The sequence below is a fragment of the Mus caroli genome, unplaced genomic scaffold (assembly GCF_978045245.1).
Source record: "Mus caroli unplaced genomic scaffold, Mus_caroli_1 scaffold_8, whole genome shotgun sequence".
NCBI classification, from domain to species: domain Eukaryota; kingdom Metazoa; phylum Chordata; class Mammalia; order Rodentia; family Muridae; genus Mus; species Mus caroli.
In genome coordinates, this window is record NW_028227263.1 from 95,925,086 (window position 1) to 95,938,093 (window position 13,008).

A 13,008-nucleotide genomic window follows, 5' to 3' on the forward strand; every position below is an offset into this window, starting at 1 on the left:
TAAAGACCAGGACACAAGGTTAAGTAATATTATGCAGACCCTTTCCACAAGCAGGCCCCGTGTGGTTTTGCTTTTTATTTTATTTTATTTTTCCCTTAATGAGACTCATTTTGACTTCTGAGTATGACTCAGACTCTTGTGGTCATTCTACTGAAACCTTTGCATTGCTCACAGTAACAGTAGTAATCAACTGTTCATACTTTTAGGCTCTCACCCTTGAAGCTGAACTTGATCTATGTCCATGGCAGAGTTTAATCTCAATAGTATCTCTAAGACTGTAAGGAAGGAGTCTGCCAGGCTACGGAGTTTGACCTTAATTTTCTAGGCAATGTTTTCTTTAGCTTTTCTCCACCAGTGCCGTGAGTAACTATTATTCTTATAGATATCATTCTTGTAATAATATAGAATAATAAATACAATAAGTATTTATTCTTTTTTCCCTATGGGTTGAACCCAGTCTTGTTATTCCAATACCTTCATATGTACACTCTCCAGGTACAGCTAGTCCTCTCTGCTCATGGGTTACTAGTGTCCCCTGACCCAGTACACTCTGCAGTCCATTCACTAACCTGTATCTTTCACTAAATTGAAACAAAATACCAAGATTTAAAGGTTAGATTTCCTCACAAATGTGAATAATCACTAGTTTAGAGTTTTAAGACATTTGGGAATTGCCTACCTAGAAAAGTCTGAAACCTGGGCAGGGAGAGATTGTTCTTTAACCTCTAAAAGTCAGGAAAAGAGTCCTGGAAGTTCCACACTTTGGTTGTGATAATATTAGCATTTAGGTGCTAGAAATAAACAAGGAACTGGGTGGATGGTGTTCTCATGGGAATTCTAACAGTGACTCTGCTAAGGGGACTTGGTAACTCCAGGGGTGGAGCAGCCAGACTTAGTGTAAAGTTAGAAATGATGAAAAGGGCAAAGTGGAGTCTTGTAGAAACTCTGCAGAGATCAGGGCCCCATTTAGCAATGATTCTGAAAAAGACGAACATATGCCAAAACTTTCTTGAGTTGAGATTTTTGTTATTATGTTTGTGTAAAAGGAAAGAAAATGGAAAAGGTTCCGATAAATTCTCCTAAGGGTTTTCTTACCTCTAGAAATAGAAAAGTCTGGGTGACCAAGAAGACTACAGTTTTGGTTTTATTGTTGTTTTAATACCTTCCCAATGCCTCAGATTTTGTACATATCTCTATGGCAGTTATTTGTGAATAGTTGCTTTTCAAGGTACTAGAATGCCATAGTAAATAATGCTCAAAGAGAACTGAGATTTCCTGGGCAGAATGATTGAGGGATAATTTAGGAGCTCTGTCAGTATTCTGACCAGGACATCTAGCTTTTGTAATCTTAACAGAAGTGTTCCAGGTAAACAGAGATACCTATAAAATGCTATCCCTTTAACTAAGGTGCCTTTAAAGCACTGAGACCTCTAAGGAAAAATCTTCCTTTGTATTGAAAGCCACTCTTTTTTGTGATGCAAATCAGCAAAAGTCAGCCATCATGACAGAAACTTCCTGAAAGTGGAGAGTATTGCCTCCTGTGTTTCCAATGGTCATTCTACAAAGCTGTACTTTAGGAACAAAGCTTCAATCACTGTGAGTTCTGATATATGGGCTTGAGTTATGTGTCCAGTTTGAGGTTACTAACACTGGATGCAGCCTTTTTCATTTCAGTAAGATTCCTTCAGATCAATTGGATGGACAATTAATTTGACCTCCTTCTTTCTATTTATCCTTCCTTTCTCTGCTCTGCAGGACCTTGAGTGATAAATGACTTTCACACCTGGCCAACCAATTAAATAGCAAAAGAAAAAAGTGGTTACTGTGTTATATTTTTCCCACCTGATGTGACTTTATAAAACTAACATGTAATACAATCTTACAAAATCTACTGGATTTCAAAAATGATAGATCAACGTTAATAAGCTTAATGGGATTTAGATTCACCATGTAAACAAACTAATTGGCACTTCTGTGAGGTCATTAGAATGAGAGACTCATTCTAGATTAATCTAGGCTAACTGAGACCAGGAAGAATAATTGTAAAGATGGGGGTGATATCTACCACCATTCCAAGGGGTGAGGTCCCACAGATAAAAATGGAGAAGGCAAACCAAAGAAAAACACTCATCTATAGCTGCTTCCTGACCATGGTTACAGTGTGATTTGCTATGTCAGGATTCCACTCGTGATATGTACCCTTGAAGTGTGAGCCAAAATAGACTCTGCCTTCCTTCCTTTTTTTTGTAATGTGTTTTGTTCCAGGAACACCAAAAGCCACTGCTACCCAAGGTTGATTCCATCTCCGTGTCAATTCAGCAATCAATCAATGAAGACAATTCAGCATACATTTAAATTTGTCACCGTTTTATTTTCCTTGAATTGCCTCAGAGACCCACAAGGAATAGTTGGTCATAGTTCTTACTCAAGCTCAAGTGGCTTGGAATCACCTTTATAAAGTATTTGCATAGTACCACCTAAGTCAAGTAAATAAATGTGTAGTGTAGCTTACACAAATGGATACTTAAACCATTATAACATGCATTATGACTATGTTAGCTTAGTCATAATAGTCATGCTTGCTTTCAGTAAAATAAATACTAATGCCATAAACTGAACTGAATTTTTTTATTCTCTCTCTCTCTTAGAAACATTGTCTAGTCCATGATAGCCAGGGTCTGACTGAAGAGGCATAATTTTACCTTTCCATTTGCCAGGGAGGAAGACATTGACCTCCTGAAAGATGCTTTATTCACAGATTATGGGTTTGATTTTTTAGCATATTGATTTCTTTTAGGTTACATCTGACTGTATCCATCATTTGCTGCTATACAGCAAATGATGACAAAGCATTATCTCACAGTTTCTATGAATTAGTATGATGTGCACACATCTTTTAAGGAATCTGCAGGATGAACTCAAGCTGGTGGCCGGGGTGACCATACCATCAGGCTTTCAGAGCTCCTTTGTGAGTTTGCTAGTGGCAGGCAGGATGTAGATCCTTAACAAAGGCCTGATGTCTTTGGCATCTGGAGTTGCCTGGCATTTCACCCCTGTGGCTTTGTTTTCTCCACACATCAATGCAACAACAGTCGGATTATTTTAAGGTAAGCAGAAGAGTCATCGTTGGTTCTTCTTCCATCTCTGACCTCTAAACCATCCTCTCCCTTACTCACCTGATGCCATGTGTGCCTAAAGCAATCCCTCTTTGATTGCTTTAAAATTGGTGGAATTGAAGGATTAAAACACATGTCCACATTCTTTTACCTCTGCTACACAGCAAAGCTCCCAATACCATATTATATTCAAGAGGGAGATAATACACTGTTGCATGCAAGGGGTGAGGATATAGACAACTCTTTTGAGTTCTTTCCATCACATAGAGTGCTGAGTATATCTGTAACTCATTTCATTCTTTAACTCGGGATACAAATCTAAAAGGAGGAGGAAAATTGATCTATTAATATTATATTGTACTATGGAAGACACTGAGTCAAGTCAAACAGACTTAAATTAGGTTTGTGAAAGCAGTAATCACCAAAAAATTATGTAATACATTTTTTCTAAATAGAAAAAAAAATCAACGTGTAATAGAATCTAGACAGGATTAAGCCAGAAATAGTACAGAGGATTTTAAAGGCTCAAGAGATGATCATGAGACAAAGGATTTTCTATCCATCTTGGATTGACACTTTTGCATTAATTCTAGGTGTGAAATCAGGTAGATGGATTTGATAAATGATGTGTTGAGGTTTCTTCTCACACAGCTACTATTTAAACCCAGAAGTGTTCACCATTATGAAACATGTACAATAAGGCAGAACAATGTTGGTGAGAAAGGTTCTATTCAAATGTCGGTGACCTATGCCCAGGGATCAAAGGTCAGAGGTCTAGGGATACTACTGTGGCTTCTATTATTTTTCCCACAAATTACATTTTTGCAATTTATTGAGTTAATGAGATGCTAATGAACTTTAACAACAAGCTAACTTACAGAGGCTGAATGTATGGGATCCTGTGCTGCTTTAGATATTTGCATGGCACCTTCACACGGGTTCCATGATATTACAAACTGTTTAGAATAAGACATGTTAATGCATTAAGGCTCTTTCCACTCTGACATACCCACACTGTCCAGTCTGTTCTTTAACATGGGATGGAGTGAAGGTATATGGAAGAGAATTAGCTCATTTTCCTTCTTCTTTATACTAAACTTAGACATCCACTTCCAAAGGACTCAGCTAACAAATTTATGCTATTCTCAGTCAGTCTGGCCATGGTTTCTCTAAACTTAACAAAAACCTGAAGGATTCTCAAATTGACATCATTTTCCATCATTTATGTGACAGAAGGTGAAAAAAGTCATGAATGTGAGAAAAGCAATCATAAATAATTGATTTTTTTGATCAAACATGTCTGAGAAAACCTTAAACATTTTTTATATTGTCTCTTTAGGGAAATGCAAATTGTCTTCAGGGAAATGCAAATCAAAACAACCCTGAGATTCCACCTCACACCAGTCAGAATGGCTAAGATCAAAAATTCAGGTGACAGCAGATGCTGGTGAGGATGTGGAGAAAGAGGAACACTCCTCCATTGTTGGTGGGATTGCAAGCTTGTACAACCACTCTGGAAATCAGTCTGGTAGTTCCTCAGAAAACTGGACATAGTACTACCGGAGGATCCTGCAATACCTCTCCTGGGCATATATCCAGAAGATGTTCCAACCGGTAAGAAGGACACATGCTCCACTATGTTCATAGCAGCCTTATTTATAATAGCCAGAAGCTGGAAAGAACCCAGATGTCCATCAACAGAGGAATGGATACAGAAAATGTGGTACATTTACACAATGGAGTACTACTCAGCTATTAAAAAGAATCAATTTATGAAATTCCTAGGCAAATGGATGGATCTAGAGGGCATCATCCTGAGTGAGGTAACCCAATAACAAAGGAAATCACACAGTATGTACTCACAGATAAGTGGATATTAGCCCAGAAACTTAGGATACCCAAGATATAAGATACAATTTGCTAAACGCATTAAACTCAAGAAGAACGAATACCAAAGTGTGGACACTTTGCCCCTTCTTAGAATTGGGAACAAAACACCCATGGAAGGAGTTACAGAGACAAAGTTTGGAGCTGTGACGAGAGGATGGACCATCTAGAGCCTGCCATATCCAGGGTTCCATCCCATAATCAGCTTCCACACGCTGACACCATTGCATACACTAGCAAGATTTTGCTGAAAGGACCCAGGTATAGCTGTCTTTTGTGAGACTATGCTGGTGCCTAGCAAACACATAAGTGGAAGCTCACAGTCAGCTATTGGATGGATCACAGGGCCCCCAATGGAGGAGCTAGAGAAAGTACCCAAGGAGCTAAAGGGGTCTGCAACCCTATAGGTGGGACAACAATATGAACCAACCAGTACCCCCCGGAGCTCTTGTCTCTAGCTGCATATGTATCAGAAGATGGCCTAGTTGGCCATCACTGGAAAGAGAGGCCCATTGGACTTGCAAACTTTATATGCCCCAGTACAGGGGAACGCCAGAGCCAAAAAGTGGGAGTGGGTGGATAGGGGAGTGGGTGGGAGGGTATGGGGGACTTTTGGGATAGTATTGGAAATGTAAATGAGGAAAATACCTAATAAAAAGTATTAAAAAAAAAGAAAACAAAAATTATGGCCTGTGAGAGGGCCCAGTGTTAAAAAATGCTTGCCTTGTAAGTCTGAAAACTTTAATTTGGTGCCTGGAATCCATAAAATTAGATAGAGAGAACCAACTCATCAAAGTCTTTCTCTGACACCCCACCCTCCCACATACTCTGACACATATCACACATGTGCAACAATTCTGAATTAAAAAATGAAAAAACTGAAATCACAAAATTGGAAGCTCTCAGTGAGCATAAAGTCAAATTTTAAAAAAGTACATAGGTATTACATAGTTAAATAATTTAAAATCTTATTTTTACATTTGTTTAAAATATAGTTTTTCTTGCTTTGGTTTTACTTGTTTGATTTTTAGTTTTTTAATGTTTTTAATTGCAATAGAATTACACCACTTTCTCCCCTTTCTTTCTTACCTTCATCCTCTTCCAACTATCAATATATTGAGTTAACAAGAGGCTAACAAAGTTTAATGATAAGCTAAGTTCCACTCTCAAAGTAATATATTCTTTTTCTTTATTACTTTTATATGCATAAATGTAAAATATATGCGTAAGATAAATAGGTACAACTCAGTAACCCTGTTTTTGTCAGTGGTGTGTATATGGTTTCAAAGCTGATAACTTTGCATTGGAGGCTTGTCCCTGGAAGAGGCCAATCTGTCTTATATAGAGAGTGGGTAGGCGATACATGTCCAAAGTAAGATACACAGGCTAGGGAGATGGTCCAGAGGGTGAAGTGGCTGTTGTGTAAAAGTAAGAACTGAAGTTTGCATTCCTAATGTAAGTATAAATGCTAGGTGAGCATGGTAGCTTTCCTGTAATTTCTTTGAGGGAGGCAGAGACAGAGGAACTCTGAATCAAGGGGCCTGCCTATCTAGAATAGGCAATTCATAGAACTCTGGGTTGATCAGAGACACCCTGAGTTAATACATAAGGTGGAGTTTGATCGATGAAGAATCTGATGTCAAACTCTGACCTCTACCTGAATGAGCATACATTCACTCACACCTGTTCACATAAATTCCCCCTCCCAGAACACATGTATACATGTATCTTGGTCAGGCTTTCTATTCCTGCACAAACATCAAGACCAAGAAGCAAGTTGGGGGGAAAGGGTTTATTCAGCTTACACTTTCCAAATTGCTTTCGATCACCAAAGGATGTCAGGACTGGAACTCAAACAGGTCAGGAAGCAGGAGCTGATGTAGAGGCCATGGAAGGGTGTTACTTACTGGTTTGCTTCCCCTGGCTTGCTCAGCTTGCTTTCTTATAGAACCAAAGACTACCAGCTCAGAGATGGTACCAGCCACAAGAGGCACCCCCCACCCCTCTGATCACTTATTGAGAAAATGCCTTACAGTTGGATCTCATGGAGGCATTTCCTCACCGGAAGCTCCTTTCTCTGTGATAACTCCAGCTTGTGTCAAGTTGACAGAAAACCACCCAGTACCACATGAAAAAGAAACAAAAAAAGAGAGAGACTTCAAATTTTCTTCCGTGTTTCAGAGGGAGAAAACAAATGAAATTCAGTCATACATAAAAAGGAATGATTTAAAATATAAGCCTGTTACTGAACACCTCACCATAACTAACATCTATGTAAATTGGGCTTCTAAAATTCCTTTACATACACTATCCATGTAATTCTTCATAAAAAAAGCCATGGGGTTGATGGGGTGTGCCTGGAATGCATGTGATGTCTATTCAAGCTCCCCCAGTTAACCTGATAGAATGGGAATCTGACTACGAACACAGTTTTCATGCTCTTTCTTTCTTTCCAGGGTTACGTGTCACAAATTATCTCCTAAAAGAACTAGAAAAGAAAAAATAGAGGAAAGGACAAATCATGTTCATAGCAGCTTCCAGTGAGAGCTGAACAGGAACTCCACTTTGCAGAACACACTTGGAAGTGTGAGGTACCCATTGCTCCCTGAGGATGTGGCTTGCACTGGATGAAAGGCTATGTCTGGGAGTCAGGGCTATGAGGACTGTACTGCTGAACTAAAGCAATAGAAGTGTCTAGAGGTGACGCAGAGCACTGTGGCTTATATAAGAGCAGAGGGGGAGAGGAGAGGGGTCAAGTCTGAGGTTGCTGCTAGAAACAGAATAAAGAATGTCATGTGCAAGGGATGATTTAAGACAGAATGGGACATTTGCATCACATCAAGAGATCCAGCTCCAGGTTAGGATCAGTCCTGGAGAAACGATCAGGTGCAAAGCTCAGAACACAGGTACAGAAGTGAGTCTGTGTATGTGCCAGCCTTATAAACTCAGCCCAGAGAATGTGTGTGAAGCTGATGCTAAAGAGGCCTAAAAAGGTACTGGAGTTCAGGCAAAGACTAGACATTCTTTTAGACTCACTTAGAGCTTTAATAACATAACCCCTTTGGGAAAGTTTTCCTGTGCAAAAGTCAGCTATATAGATGGAAGAAGGAGAGATCATTGCATTTACATCGGGCAGAGTTGATTTTGAGACACATACCACCTAGCAGGACCCTCAGTGCTTTGATATTCCCTCAACAACATTCCTGATTAGTAAGGCTTGCAGGCTTTCAAAACTGCCTTTTTAGTGATCCTTCTTCAAAGAGTTATTCCCTGATGGGATCAGATACCCAGAAAGCGGTATAACTGAACTTTATTACATTGGTCTCTATTGTGTCACTGAAGAATTACCTGATACATTCTGATTTTTAATCAAAGATGAGTGTAAGGAACATATTGGAGTCATTTCTTTGTCTTCATAGAATTATAACAGAAAATATTATCCATTTCCTCCATAATTTCCATGAATATATTTTATGGAAAAAATAAGACTTGGAAAGTGTCTGGATCTAATTTTTCACATTTTTTTATGAAAATCTGATCTGACACATTCTAGGTCGCTAATCATTTCAAAAATGATGTAATCTAGATAATTTCATGGTGTATCTATTATAAGGCAGAGCTTCGGGGATTAAAGAAACACGAGGTGTTTGAATGTAGAATTAAAAAGTATGTACTTCCAAGATTGCCCGTTTCCATTCTTTCTGCTGGTCCTCAGGACTTCAGTCCTTTTTCCTCACTCAATACCAGATCTCTCCCCCTCTACTAGCTCCAGCCCCATCCACTTTCCCTCCTAGGTCCCTCCCTTCCCACTTGTGCTTGCTTGATTCTCCCTCTCAAGTAAGCCTGAGATGTCCTCACTTGGGCACTTCAGCTTGTTGACTTTTTTTAGTTCTGTGAACTGTATCTTGGGTATTCTGTACTTTTTTAAAAATATTTTTTGGCTAACATCCACTTATTAGTGAGTATATACCATGCATGTCCTTTTGGGTCTGAATTACCTCACTCAGGATGATATTTTCTATTTCCATCCATTTGGAACCAAAAAAAAAACCTCAGGATGTCCTCATTCTTTATAGCTGAGTAGTATTCCATTGTGTAAACAAACTACATTTTCTGTATCCATTCTTCTGTCATGGAATTTCTGGATTGTTTTCAGCTTCTTGCTATCACAAATAAGGCCGCTATGAACATAGGAGAACATGTGCCCCTGTGGCATGGAGGAGTGTCTTTTGTATATATTCCCAAGAGTGGTAAGCTGGGTTTTCAGGTACATCTATAGGAGGTTGGGGGGACCCTCCAGAATGCACCATAGACCTGGGAGGTAAGAGACTCTCATGACTCAAAGGGAAGGACCTTAGATGAAATGTCCAACAGTAGATAGAGGGAACTTAAAGAACCCACCTCCAGCAGGAAGACAGGGCATCAGGGAGAGGGGACCATCCCACAGTCACAATTCTGACCCATAATTGTTCCTGTCTGAAAGAACAGGAATAGAAATGGAGAGGAACCTGAGGAAAAGAAGGTACAGTGACAGGCCCAAAGTGGGATCCAACTCAAGGGGAGGTTCCAAGGCCTGACATTATTACTGAGGAGTGATAGTGCTATGGAGCACTCACAAAAAGGGACCTAGCAGGACCACACTCCAAAAGACCCAACAAGCACCTGAAAGAGTCAGATGCAGATATTTGCACCCAACCAATGGATAGAAGCAGCTGTCCCTGTGGTTGAATTAGGGAAGGGTTAAAGAAGCTGAGGAGAAAGGTGATCCTTTAGGAGGACCAGCAGTCTTAATTAATCAGGACCTCTGAGATCTCTTGAACACTGGCCCACCAAACAGGCAGCATACACCAGCTGATATGAGGCCCCTAACACACATACAGTAGAAGACTGCCAGGTCTGTGTTCATTCAGAGATGATGCACCTAACCCTAGAGTGACTGGAGTCCCATGGAATTTAGAGGTCAGGTGGAGTGGGGGGCTGAAGCCATCCACATGGAGACCAGAGTGGGGATGGGGAGGAGGCATTGGATGTGGAACAGTTAGAGGGTAGACAGGGGTTGGGGAAATAAAATATGGAGTATAATAAAGTAAGTTAATTAATTAATTAAAAAAGAATCGAAAAATAAAAGTATGTACTTCATAGTAGAGCCTTCTAGAAAGAACTGAAGAATCAAAAAAGTGAACTTTAGGCAAAAAGAAAGAGAGAGAGAGAGAGAGAGAGAGAGAGAGAGAGAGAGAGAGAGAGAGAGAGAGAGAGAGAGAGAGAGAGAGAGAGAGAGATTCTTTGATTCCAGAGCTATTTGCTGTGTGGGGGAAGGCATGTTAGTATAGATGAACAAGAGGTTAGAAACATGATCCAATTAGTAATTCCACATGATATGGTAATGACAACTAAAACAGCAAGGAAATTATACTTTCGACACATTAGGCTTTTGTAACTCGAAGGCAAGCAGGGAGGATCCAAAGGTTTTCAGCTTGACCTGCCCTCTTCAACACACCCACTGTTACACGTTTTCTTCTAGATCCATTGATCTGTTGTGCAACTTACTTTCTTGTTGCTACCATTAAACACCACAACCAAAACCAACTTAAGATGACAAAGAGTGTATTTAGTTCAAGAGACACAGGAGTGCATAGCATGGCAGCAGGAGCAGAAAGCTGACGGAACACATTTTGTTCTCACACTGGTAGCCTGAACAGAGTAGGACGTGGGACCAGACTATAACCCCTCAAAGTCCACCTCTAGTGACACACTTCCTCCAGCAAGGTTCCACCTCCTAAACATTCCTTAACCAAAGAACATCACCAAAGAAAGCCCACGTGTACAAATTCATGAACCTGTGAGAGCTATTTTACATCCAAACCCCCATACCCGTTCAGTTCTCAGCTTAGGCTTAGGGTTCTGGGTAGAAACATAGCAAGACCAAGGATGTAATCACTACTAAATTCTAAAACGCCCTCAGACTTGCATGGCAATTTTGCTACTATATTTATAAGGGACTCTTCTTTTTCTTGCCTGTCACTCCCGAAGAGAATCCCTGACCTTCTAATTGCCGTTGCTATTTACTTAATGGATAATCATCATTAGATTAACTTTCTGTCATGTACTGTGTAATTAAAACTGCAAATTGATAAGATGTAGTTGTAGCTATCTTAACCCTATTAACATGAATGGAAAATCACTTTTTAAAAATTTAATGTGTGTGACAGTTTTCAGAAAAATTTCGAATCATATCTTGCATTGTACTGTCTAATTAGACCTCACACAGTCATTACATGGATGTATAAATTAGTTCAAAATATCTAAGTACCTTTTTGAGGCTTTTGTGGTAGTTGGCCACAACTTACTGCTTAAAGATAGCTTATGACCTTTCCTGGGGCAATTTCCCAAGAGACTCTGGTTTTGTTGTTGTTGATCTTGTTGTTGTTGGTGGTGGTGTTTGTTTGTTTTCTTTTTTCTTCTTTCTCTTGGATGTGAATTCCCTCATACTTCAGTCAAGACTTGAGGACAGTAAGTAGTACTTGTCTTCCCTGGCTTCCCTTGCATTTTGTGCGCAGACAAATAGGACTGATAACTTTACAAACAACTAGCTCATGCTATTGTCTGACAGAAACATTCCCCACTGGCTTTCCATTTTACATCAAGCAATATCAATAGCTTTAAAACAGATAAGTTCAGTATGCTGCATGCTTTTAAATTATAACTAGAATGTGTTCCTCAAAGGGATTTTTGGCATCTATGATGTTAATCATGTACTTTTCAGCTTAGCTTTGTTTCTGCGGTACATCTTGTTAACAGAGTTCCTAACAATAAACACATACCACATCCTTTAATCTTGCTTGGTTACGGTGTGTTATTTTCTTCTTTGTGTACTGGTTCCTGCTACATTGTTTTATCTTGTATTGTTATAAAATTGTTATCAGCCTATACTTTCCTTTTGACAATTTTTAGCAGGCTCGATTTTAATAGATGAAAGTGGGCTGTGGTGCACCTCACTTTGTGGAATACTTCATATGTACTAGCCAGGCATGGAACTGCACACCTATAACTCCAGCATTATGGAAGTAAAATCAGGAGAATAATAAGTTTAAGGTCATCTACAGCTACTTAGCAAATCAGGTCAGCCTGGGATATGGGATTGGATCTCAAAGCCCTCCCCACAGAGAGAGAGGGGGGAGGGAGAGAGGGAGGCAGAAAAGAAGAGAAAAGAGAAAAGAGAAAAGGGGAGGGGAGGGGAGGGGAGGGGAGGGGAGGGGAGGGGAGGGGAGGGGAGGGGAGGGGAGGGGAGGGGAGGGGAGGGGAGGGGAGGGGAGGGGAGGAGAGGAGAGGAGAGGAGAGGAGAGGAGAGGAGAGGAGAGGAGAGGAGAGGAGAGGAGAGGAGAGGAGAGGAGAGGAGAGGAGAGGAGAGAAGAGAAGAGAAGAGAAGAGAAGAGAAGAGAAGAGAAGAGAAGAGAAGAGAAGAGAAGAGAAGAGAAGAGAAGAGAAGAGAAGAGGATTTGACATTTCCCTCTACTTTCTAGGCTCTGGAGTTAGGTTGGGGCTGAAAAGATGAGTATTGTTATTGTTCCTCAATAGCATCCCATTTCCTCTGTGAACATTAATGGATCAGTCACTTATTAACTTAGAATTGGGATTCTTTCAGGTTTATTTATCTGCCCTTCCTCTTTTATTTGCTTGTTACTTAATTTCCTTTCTATGTTTTAAACCCGATCTGTTGTTGTTAGCATGCTATCAGGGTGCTTAGTTCACTGGTGTGACTTTTACATGAACTTGAGTTTACTTGATTTATTCCGATTTATGATTTTCTCTGATCAGATGATCTCATGTCATCAGTTTTTATGGACCTTCTTTTTTTTTTTTAACTGAAAACTTTTATTGTAATCAAACAGTGACATAACAGGGCTGTAATGAGTTCCGCAAATCATTCTGCTGATATTTTTGAATTGATGTCAGCATTTGCCAGGGAATTATAAATACTCAAATGTGAAAATTTCACAATACAGTA